This window comes from Dermochelys coriacea, chromosome 4, assembly GCF_009764565.3.
Source record: "Dermochelys coriacea isolate rDerCor1 chromosome 4, rDerCor1.pri.v4, whole genome shotgun sequence".
Taxonomy (NCBI): domain Eukaryota; kingdom Metazoa; phylum Chordata; order Testudines; family Dermochelyidae; genus Dermochelys; species Dermochelys coriacea.
This window is the reverse complement of record NC_050071.1, coordinates 106,322,006-106,339,763: the sequence shown is the minus strand read 5'-3', so window position 1 is coordinate 106,339,763 and position 17,758 is coordinate 106,322,006.

Sequence of the window (17,758 nt, the reverse complement as noted above, 5' to 3'; positions counted from 1 at the left end):
ATATAAGAGTATCTATTTTAAGTGTACATGTTATTAGCATATGATTTTAACTTTGGTTGACTGAAGGCAACTATATTATGGAAGGAACATATTTGGGTACCATGAGCAGGGCTAAGGATGTAAGTTAGCTCACTTCTAAAGCCCAAGCAGTAATGGTGGCCTTCTGACTAAAGAATGCTACTACTGTGAAGGCCACTACACAGGAAGACAGAGAATTAACAATCAGTATAGCCCCTGAATGGCAGGGGTTATAGGAATCCTATCTGCCAGTTCCTTGTTTTTATATGTGTGTGTGTGTTTGTGTGTGTGTATAAGAGCCCATATCCTTATTTGTGTATTGTTAGACAGATACTCTACCTAAGAAAAATGATTTTGAATTTATCAAATTTCTGACACCTCTCATGTTAAAAACAGGCACAGTACTTCAAGTTGCATGATGACAGTGTGTGAACATCTAGCAACACAATGAAGCAAGAGACTGCACAATGTATGGGTCAGGAACTGCCATTTATTATAAGTTTGTATATCACCTATATACTCAGCCCCACCTTCTTCCATTAGGAAAAGGTTTTCTATTTGTTTCTGTTTTACATTGTAAAAGCATTGGTCATAAAATATAAAGATACTCTACAGCTGTAACTAGTAAGAAAACCCAATTAAACAAGCCTTATTTATCTTTTGTACCTATGGGAAACAAATCCACTTAGCTAATGCATCTTATTTCTAACAACTGACTTTGTCCTGATTCTCCACTGTTACTATAAATTATTACAACAGAATGCATTTTCTTGGTTAGTTAAATGTTTCCTTGCAAAATGAAATGTTTTGTCTTACAACATTAACTTTGCCAGAGGGTCTTTAGAAGTCAAAATACTGTTGATATAAACATGGACCCAAGACACAGGAAGAGATGATGTTGATGTATGTTTCTTTCCTCAGGAAAACCCTTCAGCTTTTTAAAAGATGAGACATAATAAATAACCATCAGCAGTAATTACATTTATGAGTAACAATCTAGTCGATAGTAACACTAGTCATAAACAGATTGCATCCTTCCTCTCTCTCTCTCCTTGTGATTTGAGGAAAGTTGCATGCACCAAGGCTCGTGGTTGAGACAGGAGGATGCAGGCTGTAAAGTATTCTACACAAGGAGTCTCAAGCTCTGGAACAAGCTCAGTTGCCTAGACCCAGGATCTAGCAGCCTTCAGGAGATGCCATGGTCCCCAGGCTCTTCTGTTGTGTATGGGGTGGAAAGAAGAGAATGGAGATGATTGAATGTATGATGTAGGCAGTGAGGAAGACTATGCTAGTAGACAGGAAAGTATATTGGGAGTCTGTCTTAATATTTCACTTGCATGTGTACAGTGCTTGTCACAATGGGGCCCTGATCCTTCACTGAGGTATATAGGTGCTACAGTAATACAAATCAGCAGGGCCTGATGAAATTCACCCTAGACTACTTAAAGAAGTTGCTAAAGCAATCTTGGAGCCATTAGCAATTACTTTTGAGAAGTCAAGGAGGATGGGTAAGGTGTCGGAGGACTGGAGAAGGGCAAACATAGTACCTATCTTTAGAAAGGGAACAAAGAGGAACTGGAATTACAGACCAATCAGCCGAACTTTGATACCTGGAAAGATACTCAAACAAATTATTAAACCAAGGAATTTGTAAGCATGTAGAGGATAACAGGGTTATAAATAATTGCAAGCATAGATTTGTTTAGAATATATCGTGCCAAAATAATTTCCTTCTTTGTTACTAGCCTAACCGGTGGGGGAAGCAGCAGATGTGCAATATCTTGATTTTTAGTCAGGCTTTTGACATAGTCTAGATTAAATAACTGTAAAGTGAGCACACAACTGGTTGAAAGAATCTTTTCAAAGAGTAGATATCAATGGTTCCCTGTCCAGCCAGGAGGTCATATCTAGTGCAGTCCTGTGGGGTATGCCTTGGGTCTTGTATTAGTCAATATTTTTATTAATGACTTGGATAATGGAGCAGAGAGTATGTTTATAAAGTCTGTAGCTGACACCTCGCTGGGAGGGGTTGCAAGCATTTTGAAGGACAAGATCAGAATTCCAAATGGTCTTCTTAAATTGGAGAATTGATGTGAAATCAACAGAATGAAATTCAATGAAGACAAATGCAAAGCATTACATTAAGGAAGGGAAAAGCAAATCTAGAAATACAAAATGGGGACTAACTGATTAGGCAATTGTTGTACAGAACAGGATCTGTGAGATCTAGGGCATAATATCACAAATTGACAGTAAGCCAGCAATGTGATGCAGTTGAAAAAAAGACTAATATATTTCTGTGTGGTATGTAAGACATAGGAGGTGACTGTTTCACTTTCCTCAGCACTGATGAGGCCCCACAAGAAGTATTTTTTCCAGTTTTGAGGGCTCCACTTTAAGAAAGATGTGGACAAATTGGAGAAAGTCCAGCGGAGATCAACAAAAATGATAAAAGGTTTAGAAAACCTGACCTCTGAGGAAAAGTTAAAAAAATGGACCTGTTTAGTCTTGAGAAAAGATGATGGAGCGGTGACCTGATAAGTCTTCAGATATGTTATGAAGAGGCAGGTGATCAATTGTTCTCCATATCCACTGAAGGTAGGAGAAGAAGTAATCAGCTTGATCTGCAGCAAGGGAGATTTAGGTTAGATATTAGAAAATCTTTCTAACTATAACAATAATTAAGCTCTGGAATAGGCTTCCAAGGGAGGTTGTGGAATCCCCATCATTGGGGGTTTTTAAGAACAAGATAGACAGTCAGCTGTGGGGGATAGTCTAGGTATACGTGGTCCTGCCTCAGTCATGGTGGGCTGCACTCGTTGACCTCTCAAGGTCTCTTCCAGCCCTACATTTATTATTTACTTAAGGTGAGGTGTCTACAGTGACATTACTCACATGTTTAGAGCTAAACAAATGCAGAAGTGTTTGCAGGATTGGGGCTTAAATAAACCAAACACACAAAGGGTAGGAGGAAAAAAAAATATTATCCCCTTGTTACAAATGAGGAATTGAAGTACTGAGGACTAGATCTTCAAAGGTGTTTGTATCTAACTCTCATGGAAGTCAATGGGAGTTAGGTGCCTAAATAATTCTGAGGATCTGGGCCTCAGTAATGTAAACCCAGGTATGACCCTGGGCTCAAGGAAAACCCCTCTTGCATCCACACTGTGACTGTACTAACCTAGGACTGAGACACCAGGGATCCAGGACCCTGCAGAGCTGAGGGGGTCTGAGCCTGAGTTAAGCTGGGATCTAGGATCTGAGCCCTATTGCTTTCCTGGGTACATGGGGCCCCAGCTTTACTTGGGTCTTGGGAGTCCTCTGGATTTATCCTACAGATCCTGGTGGCAGAAAAGCAGTGTTGCAGACAGCCAGCACATCTGGTCATAAGCACCATTGCTGCCTGGCCAAGTGCACTCCCCCTTCCTGCTCCCTCTATGGGGACTCTAGCTCCTCCTTGCTGTTGCATTGAGCTTGCCTGGAGCAGGGAGCAAAGTTGCCAGGCAGGGCTTAGTTCCCAGCCAATGGTGTCATCCTTCCTCAAGGCTGGGCAGGGCTGGGCTGGGTTGGGTGTCATCCCTCCCAAGGCTGAGCCGGGGGCTTTCCTGCTCCACCTCCCTGCAAGGTAGCTCTTGATTCCTCTCAGCTCTCTGGCATTTGCTCCTGGGCTTCCCCTGCCCTCCCTGGGGTTGCATGTGCAGGGGTGCCCAGGCTGCATGCACTGTCAGGGCAGCGAATGGGAGCCAGCACCAAAACTTCCCATCAGCCTCCCAGTCTGCGGCAGGGGCAGAGATAAGGGATTCTTAAGGGTTGCTGGAACATACTGGACTCCAAGCCCTGAGGATGCATTTCACTGCTCTGCAGCTGGCAGCAGCCAGGCTAGGGTGTATATGTGATTTTAAGGACCGGATGTTTGGGAGGACAGCAGTGATCCCCCAGGTGGGTCATGTGGGCAGGGGCCACACAATCTGGGAGGAATGGAGCAGCTACTTCTGGGGTTCCTGGGGGGATTGCCAAGAATTGAAGATCTTGATTATTAGCTAGACCAGCGGGTCACCACTTTTGGCTGCTTCTCGAGACTTGTTAGTAAAGTGGGAGCAAGTACATTTACCAGGTACAAAGTACAAATACCATTTATGTCCATGCCATTTGGAGAGAATAGTGTACCAGCCTGTCCATGAAGGTAGACAATAGAGTTTTCCCACTGTGCACCATGTTCCTTAGACTAGAGTGTCAACATTGTGCGGGGCCTTCTGGCACTCCGGGATATGGTTATTTTGGCTCAGGTCAGTGCACTGCAGTGCGAGAGCCCTAGGTGCAAGCATGGGTTAGAAAATTCTTAACCTAGGGTTAAAATGCAATGTAGATGCTCAAGCTCAGGGTTCCCTGACACGGGTTGGCTGACTCAAGTCTCACTAACCCTACGCTTACATTGCTGTGTAGACATAGCTTGAGAGATCAAGTGACTTTTACTGTATAACTTCACAGAATTAATCATCATATGACAGCAGACAGTTAAACAAACAAAAAGTTTTTATAGGGTAAGAAATACAGTAAGTATGGATGGGTTATAGTGCAAACCTTATAAGCATAATCTAAAAGACATTGGATCAAACAGCAGAGGAAAATATTTGAGAATAAATAGTAAATGTGACCAATAATTCACAGATTCTGAGGTTTTTCTTTTCATAGTTAAGTTTTATTTACCAGCTACCATCTTATCATTCTCTATCCACAGGATTATCTTTTTTTGCCTGACTGAGTAATAATTATTTGCAGTTTTGTTGTAGTTGTGTTGGTCCAAGGATATGAGACACAAGATCAGTGAGGTAATATCTTCTATTGAACCAACTTCTTTTGGTAATATACACAAGCTTTTGAGCTCCACAGAGCTCTTCTTCAGGTCTGTGGAACTCTGAAGTGTGTCTCTTTCACCAGCAGAAGTTGGTTCAATTAAAGATATTATCTTGTCTCTGAATAATAATAATTTCCAGACTCTCAGTTATCTATGCTTGGAGCGTCCTTCTGTTTCCAAGCTACTAATTCACAATGACTTGCAGTCAGTATGGGTAGGTATTTATCCACTTGTACTTGCCCTTGACCCAGCGAAGAAACTACTGGTTCATATAGAAGTTCAATGCCAGTTACTGTATATCTTCTATTCTTTGGAGAGTAGCCACACACAATAACTGATTTTTGGTTACCTTCTCCAAATAGAAAGGTACTGCCATATCTCCAAATTTCCACATTTTACTTCATTATAGGCAAATATATATGCAACCATTTGCTATAAGAGAGACTGGTGTAGAAAACATTTTACCTTTGGAGGCCTGGATGTGGGCTTCCACAGTGTATTATGAAGGATTTGTTTCTTCTCTTCCTCAAACATGTTGAAACTCAGGCTTTCCAGCATTAGCAGAATAAGCATTTTCTGTCGATGGGGCTAGCCACACAACTCCCCAGTAAACCTCCTTTGGCCACAGTGTACACCCCAATACCTTAAACAGTAATAGATGGCAGTTCACTCGAGTGCCTCAGGATACCAGCTGCACACCCATATGAAGTGCAGCAGTGCCTGCACAAAGGACCTGGGCTTTTTGCTTTTATTTTATGCTTTCAGTACATGCAATGTCAGCCATAAGAATTCAAGCAATTTTAAAACCTGCTTGCTTGGTGCTGGGAAACCAAGTTCCAGCTCTGGCCACTGCCATAGGTGTTATCAAATTTCTGACAAACTCATAGCTGGAAACCAAACCTGCAGACCTGTACATTAGTTTTCTTCAAAATTACTGTTAATTTTATAAGAATGTATTTAGTGTTTAGACTCTATGAAATGCTTGAAAGTGGCTGATGCACTAATCTCACTTGCAATGTCTGTATTCCATCCTATAAGGAAATATGTAAGCTTTGCTTTATAACTTTGAAAATGTTTGCTCTGAATTTGTGAACCCAAGCAAGAGATTCATTTGCCCCCATCCACCCAGTCAGGACGCCTATCAAGATTAAATGTTCCATTAAGGAACATCACAATACAAAGGACTGGTGACTGCACATAGCATATCCAAGGTGTGAGAACCAAAGAAGCTCCTATCATGGGCAGGAAGACCAAATGTAAAAGATAAAATAGGGTCTCAAGAAAAATTCTCTCTTTGCTGTTTGGACTCACTGGATCAGAGATACTAAACTAAGGTAGAGTTCCCTAGCAGTTACTCCTAGGAATAACCTCTAGTGTGCCCTGAAAGACATCTTGAATTGACAGATTACTACATCTCTGCTATCTTTAGGTGGTAACTAAGGGCAGGTCTACATTTAAAACACTGCAGCTGCACAGGTGCACCTCTGTAGTGCTTCAGTGAAAATGCTACTATGCCAATTGACAAGCTTTTCTCATCAGCGTAGTTAATCCACATCTGCAAGAGGCCATAACTATGCCAACTGGAGAAGCCATCCCATCGATATACCACTATCTACACCAGGGGTTAGTTTGGTATAACTGTCACTCAGAGGTATGGATTTTTCACACACCTGAGTGATGTAGTTATACTAATGTAACTTTATAATGCAGACCTATCCTTATTTGTGTGTATATGCTTGCTTGCTGTAATCCATAAATAACTCCCTTATTTCTTTTTTCTTGTTAATAAACCTTTTGATAGTTTATTGGCTTCAGGCATTGTCTTTGGTGTCTAAGATCTAGGGTACAAATTAATCTGGGGTAAGTGACTGGTCTCTTGGGACAGGAAGCATCCTGAATATTTTGTGATTTTTGGTGTACGAGACCATTTATTATCAAGTCCAGCATGCCTGGGCGACTCCATTGTAAGACTACTATAGTGATCCAGGAGTTCATATTTTTTACTAGGTTGGTGAAATCTAATTATATAATATATTATATTATTATTACTATTATATATACCACCAGCTTGGTTCTGCCCTGTTTTTGACAGTCTGCTTTGAGGTAGGCACTCACGGTCATGAGCCACTCCAGACAGCATGATACTTGCCTTTATTTTTTTTTTACTTTGTTTGAATTCTGATGACCTGCTTTTTCATCATACATAAGAACGGCTATACTGGGTCAGACCAAAGGTCCATCTAGCCCAGTATCCTGTATTCTGACAGTGGCCAACACCAGGTGCTTCAGAGGGAATGAACAGAACAGGTAATCACATGATCCATTCCCTGTTGCCCATTCCCAGTTTCTGGCAAACAAAGACTGGAGACAACAACCCTGCCAATCCTGGCTAATAGCCATTGATGTACCTATCCTCCATGAATTTATCTAGATTTTTTTAACCCTGTTATAGTCTTAGCCTTCACAACATACATTTTCATCTCCTCCTTTTCCGTGTACAAAAATCTAGGACTAACTTGACTCTATCTACATTCGGCTTTCCTCATCTCCTCAGTAACTTATTTGCTTTCTGTGCTACAGTTTGGAGAATAGTGGCATCACATAGATACTCTATTAGCGAATACATGATTTCAGGTCCATTAGATTCCGTGGAGTTTCACCAATATAAAGTTGGTGTAATTAAACAGAGACTATCAGGCCATAGACTTTATGTATAATTTTCTTGAACAAAACCTTTTCCAGAAAAGCTTTCCCCCCCCCCAAAAAAATTGTCAGTATACATATAAATACAGCACACATCCCCAACACTTTCTATCACTTAAATAATCCTATGCACAGCAAGTAGAATTATTTTTCCTATATCAATAAAACATACAATTTTCTAACAAAGTTTTCAAAAATGAAATCTTAACGTTTGATATAGATATGAACTTTCACCTTACAAATTCCATCTTCAGTGGTTTCCTAGGTTACCAATACATCCACCAACAGAATCTGCACAATGAAACACAATAGCCTGCAGCATTTCCACTTTTTGGAATCCTTATGAATTATTTACATTCTCATAAATATATCAGTCTCAAAAATATGATAAACATTACACAAAACAGGTGGTGGTAGTAAGCTACAATTTGAATCTACACCAGAGTCCTTTATGAAGGAAGAGACTACATAATTCTCTTGAGAAGGCAGAATGAAAAAGATGGACAGTATCATTACATTACCCTGGAAAGAACTTCTTCATGCTCCTGATTAGGACTTTGGAACACTGAATTAGTGACTGTATATAAAAATTTAAAGATTTGGTTTAATGTCCATTGAAATAAATGAGGAGACTCCAACAGATATAAATGAGATTTGGATCAGGCTCTTGGTGTATTTGAATTATAATCATTTTCTGATAACAATCTTCAAATATGTTAAGGGCTGTTATAAAAAGGATGGTGATAGATTTTTCTCCATGTCCACTGAAGGTAAGACAAGAAGTAATCAGCTTAATCTTCAAAGGAGATTTAGGTTAGATATTAGAAAACCTTTCTAACTACTGTATAAGGAGAGTTAAGCACTGGTATAGGCTTCCAGGGGAGGATGTGCAATCCCCATAATTTAAAATTTTTAAGAATAAGTTAGACAGACAGCTGTTGGGGATGGAATAGGTATACTTGGTCCTGTCTCAGTGCTGTGGACTGGGCTTGATGACATCTCAAGGTCCCTTCTAGCACTACATTTCTATGATTTCCAGTCATACGTTTTCCATGCAGTGCTGTTAGGCACATTTCTTGAAAGATTCCCATATTGTATTTTTCCCTTTACATTATGTAGATTGAAGATGCCCCACTTAAAAAAATTGGGTGAAAATGCACTTTTCTCACAAAGGCAATCTGAACATTAAAGATTGAACTGTGTTTTACATCTTCAAAGTACTGTGAGCTCTTATTCAAAATGACTAGTACCTTATTCCACAAGTGATGCTCACCAAGACTATTCGTGGTGTAAGATACTATTCAATGTGAGCAGAAGTATGATAATCTGCCCCTCAGCAAGTGCTCACTTTAATAACTCACTGCCTACATCTTCTGAGGGAAAACTTCCACAGAAGAGCCAGATTTTACAAGGGGAGGGGGCAGATTTTACAACCAACTCAGTTCCATTTCAACACCTTAATAAGGGCCACATTTTCAAAACTGCTCAGCACACTGCCCTTGCCCTTGCAACACCACCGATGAATACTCAGAAGAGGTCTGTATCCAGCTCTTCTCAAAAACAGCCCATTTATTTTGGTGTCTAAATGGGAGTTGAGCAATTTTGAAAATCTGGCATGAGGTGTGTAGTCTGAGCTCTTCTGAAAAGTCTGGCCTTTGTGTATTCTTTTTAGCTAATATTGGAAATGGAGAGGATGCCTGATTTTTGCAATATGGGATAATTATAGGAATATGGGAAAATACTGAGTACTCTTCAGCATTACAAAAAGATTTGGCAAAGTTTGGGGGCAAAGTAACTTATCTTTCCCAGGACTTATCAACCAATCAGCTAGCAACTACAACTCCTTGTAAACAAAAGAAAAGATTGCTCAGCGTTCTTCAAGGTGACTTACATTGTAAGCTCTTTGGGGCAGGGATTGTCTTTTTGTTCTGTATTTGTACATCACCAAGCAAAATGAGATCCTGGTCCATGATTGGGACCCTTAGGTGCTATGACAATACAAATAACAAATATTAATATTACCCAGTGCCACTCAAATGCACAGCTGCTTCTACCACCTTCAGCCATTTCTGAGAGAAAAAATGTCTCACTGAAACAACAACATAAAAGTTCATCATATATGTCAACCGCACAGGTCATTTAACTTCATTTTCATCTAACTGGGTCTACTCTCCTGTTATTTTCCAAATTCAGCTCCAACTCCTACCATAACTGATTGATGATGCAATGCAGTTAAAGAGTACTTGAAATGAAAATACAAGAGCAGGTTGCTAGAACAATAGCACCATAGGTAATCATAAGAGGTGGATTCACATCTCAATCACCTCCAGTGCTAAGATAATATGGTAGTATGATGATGATTTAAATGACTTTAGTACAAATTAGCCTCCCCCTCTGTCTGCCAGTTGTCTAGGGCTCCGTGTAAGGTAACCGCTGAGGAGATCTCTAAAGTACTGTAAAAAATAAATTACACTTACACAAGTTATATTAAAATACCTTAAGCAGTTTGAATCTTTAATGTATATTGTTTTCATTATACATGTGAATATAGGGAATCAGGTATTTTCCCAAGCAGTAGGTTGATCAACTGTATTTGACCACCTCTCATAAGCAGCTGTAATCCAGAATGCACTCAGAGTAGATTAGTTGAGTCAGAAAGTGCTAATTTTATAGTCATTTTTATGACTATAGTGACACTTATCATAATGGTTTAAGTTTAGGTAGTGGCCAATACAAAAAAAGTGACTATTTCATCAGGCCAACTGCATTAATATTCTTTTCTTCGACTGCTAGATTTCAGACACCATGAACTTCCTTGCCTATCTGTGACATAATGAAGCTGACATTCATACACTTGCCTAAAATAATAGCTTTACAACAATAAAAATACTTATCATATTTTAGATAATTTTGAATATACCAGTCCCACTTCCATTTGACATACTACTACAGCACACCCAGTTGATTGGAATTAGGAAATAAACTAAATTTTAAATGTGATTTTGACTTTAAATTACCACAGTTTTTATATGAAACTGTGTTGCCAGTGCTCATAGAATATTTTAAATTCTATCAGCACTCAAAAGGGGAAATTGGCAACTTTTGACTATTTGTGAGTTGACTGAAAATCTATGTCTCACCTGGGGTTTGAAATGTAACATGTCCACAAATTTTATTTTAAAAAGTTATTTTAAATTGCTCCATCTCACCTTTACAGAAATCTACAGCTAATAGTAAAAGACTGTTGTCTGTGGGATCCCTGCCTCATTTGCTGCAGAAATTGGAAGGTCAGTAGTAAATGAGGCAGGGGAGGAAAAGGAAGGAAGATCTCATGATGAACAATTAGAGTTTATCCCTGTGTCTGCCACTTGTAATGCTAGTCAAGCCACTTATACATTTCACTGGTGGACACTAATTGGGTGTTCCTCATTTTCTGGGTCTCCTATTCAGAATCTGATTTCCAGAAGTGCTGAGCACACACAGCTGCAACTGAACTTAATGAAACTTGTGCTTTGAACATACAAGTTGATATACAGTGCTAAGTACTCTGACTAATATCAGGTCCTACTCATCTCAACACCCAAAATTAAGAGAAACATTTTTCCTTAATCTCTCTGTGCCTCAGTTCCCCATCTGTAAAATAGGGATAAAACCACCACCTCACTTCACAGGGTGTTATGAAAGTAAATTAATTAATATTTGATGCTCTAATGATGAGGGATATAGAAAAGCCTTTGAGGAAATTAATAATTCTGTATTCAGAGCAGGATTTGAGTAGTGTGCAGTAAATAAGACCTGAGACTACATATTGAACAATGAAGAGAAAACAAAACATTGAATTGCTGCTTATTTAGTGAGCACTGAATGAGGCTGGAGTCCTGTGGAAAAATCTGTACATGATAACATATTTAAAGTCTGCATCATAATGCATACACAGGAACGGGCTGAATTAAGGTTGCACAGTCAACCTTAATTTTGTCATTTCTTAACTTTTGAGTGCTTGACTTTACAACCTTGACAATGTCCTTTTAGCGCAGATTTATTTTTTCTTCCATGTAATATGCATAAATAAAACATTTAGATTATACCTAGTCTCCATGTCACTAATTTATTCTGCAGTGGGAGTCTGACCTGCAAGGATTTGGTTCACTACCATATAATTAGTGAGTAACATTCAGCTAAGGTGACCCATAAATTAGGGCCTATTAAGTACAGTTCTGCTGGCCTTTATTCTTACAGAAAGGATAAGAAAATTTCATTATTCCGGTATTCCAGACTTAAGTGAATTTTAACCCAATACAGTCAAAACCTATCACTGTGGCAAAGTAGGTGTGTCTATGGAAATAAAGCCTGTTCATGAGGTCTTTTACTCCAGTTTATCAACGGATGGCAGGAGAGACCTCTTTCTGAGTTCTGCCTTACCTCCTGAAGGGCACCAAGTGAGTCAGGTAGTAAAGAGAAATTCAGCTTTTGCAGATTATATCTTTCTGAACATGATTTATTCATTTGCTCTAGAGAATAGTGTGCTCTCAGATCATTCATTGTTTCAAACTCTTGCAATTTTATCATGAGTCTCATAATATTTGTCCTTTTTATTAAAGTTCCAGCTTCCGAGGTCATGTTAAATATGAGAATCTCATATTTTTTGTGTGAGTTTCTAGCCCTCATGGTTGAGGATAAAATCTTGGAAACTTAAATGCTAAAAACTCACAAACAAGAAGGCAAATAAAAAGAACCTCATATATATCATTGCTAAAAATCTCATCTTTTTGTGGGGGTGGGGAGATAATTCATGATTTGTAAATGGTTGGGGTTGGCAATACTAGTAATTCTGCTTCTGATCCCAGCTGAAACTCGTAAATGAAAAACAATGCAAAAATGGAATGAAATGAGGGAATTAATCATACCATTGCAAATTTCCTCCCTCAGAGCAGAGTTGGGCTGAAATAACTAACAAATATTCAGCTGGGTTACTGAATGTAACTGTAGTAGAGCTGTGTGAAACTTGATGCCTTTTATTTACAGGAAATGTTTCAGTTCCTGTGTTTTTCTTCAGTTGTTGGATTTAAATGAGCCTAAAGTCAGAATCTGCAAATTTTTCCTGGTTTGGGGTTTGATCTGGTTTGAAACCATGTCAAATAACTAAATTTATTGTGATTTCAGACAAATACTATAATTCAACCCAGGTCCACTGGAAACTCACTCAATTTCATCTACAGTTTGGCAAATGTCATTCAATTTGTAACAGCACCAGCTGAGTTTTGCTGGAATTTGGATTTTGCTATACAAATCTTTCCTAATCATGGTGCGAAGAAATCTCCTATTAAGTTTTTAAAAATAGGAGAAAATATAGTAGGCAACAAGGGAAAAAATTAAGAGGAATTTATGTCAGGGGATGATAAGTCTACATGAAGCCAAAGAACAAGGTAGTATTCACTCCATTCCATCATACCCTCTCTAAACATACTTTCTTTCAAATAGTCATTTTTATTACTAGCTATTGCCCTAATCCCCCCTCACCCTTATTTTACAATGATCCTTTGACTGAAAAAGCCTATGATGAAAGGGCAAATTGAGGCTCCCTTTAGGAAAAATGGATGGCTGTGGTAAATATAACTTGCTTACTATCATGCATCATTTGATGTATCAGATCAGTGCTTAAGCGTGAAATAATCATCTACTGGAATCCATACTCTCCATGGAATGGCGCAATGAGTCTAAGGAATGACCTTCTGGCTTTCACTTTGTGATTTGGATGCTTGTTTACAACTACAGTAACAATGTCTTTTCTCATCAATCCTCAAGGGCAGTCTATATCCATTACCGTCTAATATCTTAAGAGGTCTCTGTCATGTACTTTTAAAAATACTGTAATTTCTGCATGGTGTTTGTTTTATTGTTAGCAATACCCTCCTAGACTCTAGAAAATAAAACTCCCTTCCTACCAATTTTGTTCTGTTCCGTTTGACAAATAATGAATAACCACCCTATCATATCTATATATATGAATCACTCAGCTTTATATATATATATATATATATAAACTAGCACAAACTAACATAAGCATATTTCATTTGTTTCCCTATTTATGTCCATTAATGATGTCAGAAGAGCTCCAGAAACAGTATTTATAAACCCTTTGCTGGCTCTCCACTTCACTATCCACAATAGATACTTTACAAACACTATTTTTTGTGGATTATTTTCTGATTTCTTGGCAACAAAGTAGTAGACTTAAAATATTTAGAATCAAAAAGATATTCCCCACCATATTACAAAAATGCTAAAATGGCTAATATTTTAGGCCTAAACTCCTTTTTAATATTCACCTTTTCAGCAAACCAAAATAATTTTTTGTTGCTGTTTAATATAAGTTAAAGGACATGTTAATAGGAGTAAGTGCTTTAAATATTTGGCTCATATTTTTAAAAGTTCACTGTCAGCAGTGTCATATGCAAAATTGCTGATGTTTTCGCAAGACAGAAAATTAGTAGTTATATTAGTAGCTGGATAAAGCCTGGATCCTCCACCATTGAATTCAATGGGAGTTTTGTCATTGACATCAATGGGAACAGGATTATTCCCTAAATTATTTGCTTTATAACCATGTTGCATTCACATTTATATGCTTTTCTATGTACCCAAATATATTTTCTTCTTTATTAGCTAAGTGTTTGATCTAGAACCCAATGAATTAAATGGGCTTTGGAACAAGCCCTAAATACTCAGTTCTTCCTAAATTCTTATTTAATCCATAGACAAATCCTTAGATCCTCAGTCAAACACATATTAGTTTCAATGGGAGTAAAGACTGAATAAACTCTAGGGTCTAGTTTCCCAGCTGGTGTAAATCAGTCAAGTCAATGGAGCTATGTTGACTTACATTAATTTTTGATTTGGCCCTAAAAGACGATCTCAATGTTTAGTCCTATTTGCTTTTTGTCAGACTAAGTGCTTGTCTTCACTACCAGGAGTGTGACACTGCTGCAATTGATGCAGGGGTTTCAATCTAGCGGGTGTAGTAAATACCTTTTAAATCGACAGAAGAATGCTCTCTGGTCAACCCCAGTAGTCCACTTCTCTGAGGAGATCAAAGTAAGTCAATCGGAGAGCATCTCCCATTGATGTAGTGCAGTGAAGACACTGGGGAAAGTTGACCTAAGTTATTCACGTCGCTGGAGTATCATAACTTAGGTCAGCTTACCCTGGTAGTAGAGACAAGCCCTAATTCTATATCTTTTCACCATTTTTTGTTGCATAAGAAACAAGATGAATCACTCAGCTTTGAGATACTTGATGGTATACTGTGGTGAAGTCAAATGATATTTAGCAGATGACTACTTCCTCTTGGTTCATGCTGTGGTAACATTCTAATAACTATAAAAAAATCTGGAGTCACTAAATCTATGAAATCGTATTGCTTAAGATTTAGTTAATGAAGCAAAATACATCTATTTCCTAATAATTATTTTAGATGCATGGCCAACATTTTCAAATGTTGGTATGTATTGTGGCAGAGCTCTGACCTTGTCCCCATGGGTCCCACACTTCCAGGCGGTTTTGGCTAGCTTCAGAGGCTCACTGTGACCCTCCACATAGTCCTTCTCTCTCTAGGGCCAGGGTACAGTTTACTGAGCTCTGTTCAGCATAAGCCAGCAAGGAGATTGATGAAAGAACTCCCACAGTCTCTGTTGTGCCTATGGACTTATTCCAGAGCAGGTTAGCCTCCTATCCTGACAGGGGCCTGTCTTCCCCTCCCAGGAGGTGTTTCTGTAGTGATGGGTTGGAGGGAACCCAAGCCTGCCCTCTACTGCAGGTTCCGGCCCAGGGATCCTAATGGCAGCAGCTGTTGACAGCCAACCTTTCACTGCCAGAGTTGTTACATTTCCCTGGGCCACTTCCCCACAGCTCCCCTGCTTCTCTCTCTTAACACCTTCTTCACACTTACCTTAGGGCTCCCTTTCCAGTGGCTTGAGGGTGTCTTCATTACACAGCCCTTCAGCCACACTTCCTCTCCTCTGGCTCTCTTTGGCCTGACTGGAGTGAGCCCTTTTATCGTGTCAGAGGGGCCTTAATTAGATCCAGGTGTTCTCCTTAGCCTAACGGCTTCAACTGACTCTTTGCAGGCTAATTGGAGTCATGTGTCCACCCTAGCCTGGAGTAGCCCCTGCTCTGGTCAATCAGGGAACAGAAAACTGCTTATCCAGTGGCCAGTATATCTGCCTTCGATTACTCTGCTGTACCAAACCAGAGTGAGGAGGTTGGCCAATGGAGTCTCCTGTGACTGTGAGGCCTATTTCTGATCCTCGGTCCGTTCACGTATCTGGGCAGAGTTCCTCTGGGCGGCATCCTCTGACTCCCTTGATGCCTTTGAGGAGCAGTGGGCGCTGTCCGGGGTTCTCTGCTTGGTGTCCCTGTCTGGTTCCCTTCATTTGACCCTTTGACCACACTCCTGTCCCTGTTATTTCATTAATTGTCCCCCAGAATTTTTTGGTATCTAGGTCCTGTGGATCCCCGTTTTAGGCTGGGGGGGATCCTTTAGCAGTGAACAGGCTTCGCCCGCCTACTTCCCGGATCCCAATGGGATTACTCTGCTGTACCCAGCTGACCTGGGTCTATCACAGTATATACTATCTGAAGAATTTTTAGTGCATATATTCCTCTCTACCAGGCAGTGTGCAAGAAACTCAGGAAGCAGTAGCATAGGGCTGGGTGGAAGGAAAATGCAGGTATGCAGAGGCTTCACCCCTATGCATAGCATCTGTCAGCTTCTCCGCAGGCATTACTTGGAAGCTCAACATTGCCAGAGGAAAACAGGAGGAGTCAGGGGACATTCTCATAATGTGGCATAGTCCTTCCTGAAAGCAGCATTAATAACAACAAGTAAATAGGTCTTTCATTTTCTATCAAATAGAAGAATCTAAGCTGGTGGCCACCCATGACTATCATGACCACAGAGACATGAAACTTATGCAAATACACCAGTCTTTATCCTTTGTCCTCCATTCTGCCCCAGTTTATCTATTTATCCACTGCCTCTTGCATGTGGCCATGATCCTAGATTTTTACTTTCAGGGGCAGTGTCTGTTGTTCATTTCTACAGCAGCTATCACAATGGAGCCTCAATCTCTGACTGGGACTGCGAGGCACAACTACAATCTAAATGAATAATAGATATAATGTAGCTATACTATATTACTTTAAAAGAAGCACAAAACCCATTTATTTTCTCTTTCCTATAAAATATAAATACTGGATTAACATCAGCCACTGCCTGAAGTTATGGTCAGTGACCTCACGCTGAAATCAAGTGACAACATTTTATAGTGATGAAAACTTGTTTAAAACCTAAACAAAACATAATTATTTCACCTTGGTATTTTTCTTTATGTACATCATTATACCTATCAATACACTGTATGAGAATACATGTATTTTCATGACTGCTGTTCCTGTTGTGCTTTATTAACAGGGCCTGCAGTTACATTTGTTTTTCTTTCCATTTAGGTTTAGAGATTTTGTTTTGATGAAAGATGAAATATTTGTCACATGATCAAAATATTGTTCTTGGCAATATTCCCTCATAGTTACTCTGTACTGGGGTCAAGTTCTGCTCTGTTACTCTTGTGCTGCTCCAGTGAAATAAGTGAAATTGCCTCAGTGTCATGAACTGCAGAATTTGTCTCTCTGTATGGGTTGACTATGGAGTATAGTGGATGATTATCCAATAGTTTAGAAGCATCATTATTATTCTTACTATGCCTTATTATTTGTATTCCAATACAAAGACCCAAAAAGGATCAATGTCCCATTGTATTATATACTGTATCCTATCCTTGTCCTGAAGATGTACAGTGTAATTTGAAAGAAGGCATAAATGGGTGTAAGAAAAATTGGAAGGCAAGGTGTGTGGGAAGGAGGAGAAGAGTAATAATAGTAAGATCTCATAGTAGAGGCAAGTTATTGCACAATTAGATTTTCCTTACCCTGGCTGCTGCTCAACTGACCCACATCAGTTAGCTGATTTTATTTAGGCATAAGAGCAAATGTGATTATTCAGAAGCACTCTTTCTGTGAAGGGGAAAGATGCGGGGAGGGGATTCATTTTGCAATATATGTGGCTGTAGTTGCAGCATGCAATGGTAGTACTTTCTTTGCTATGCACCTGAACAGCAGATCCGT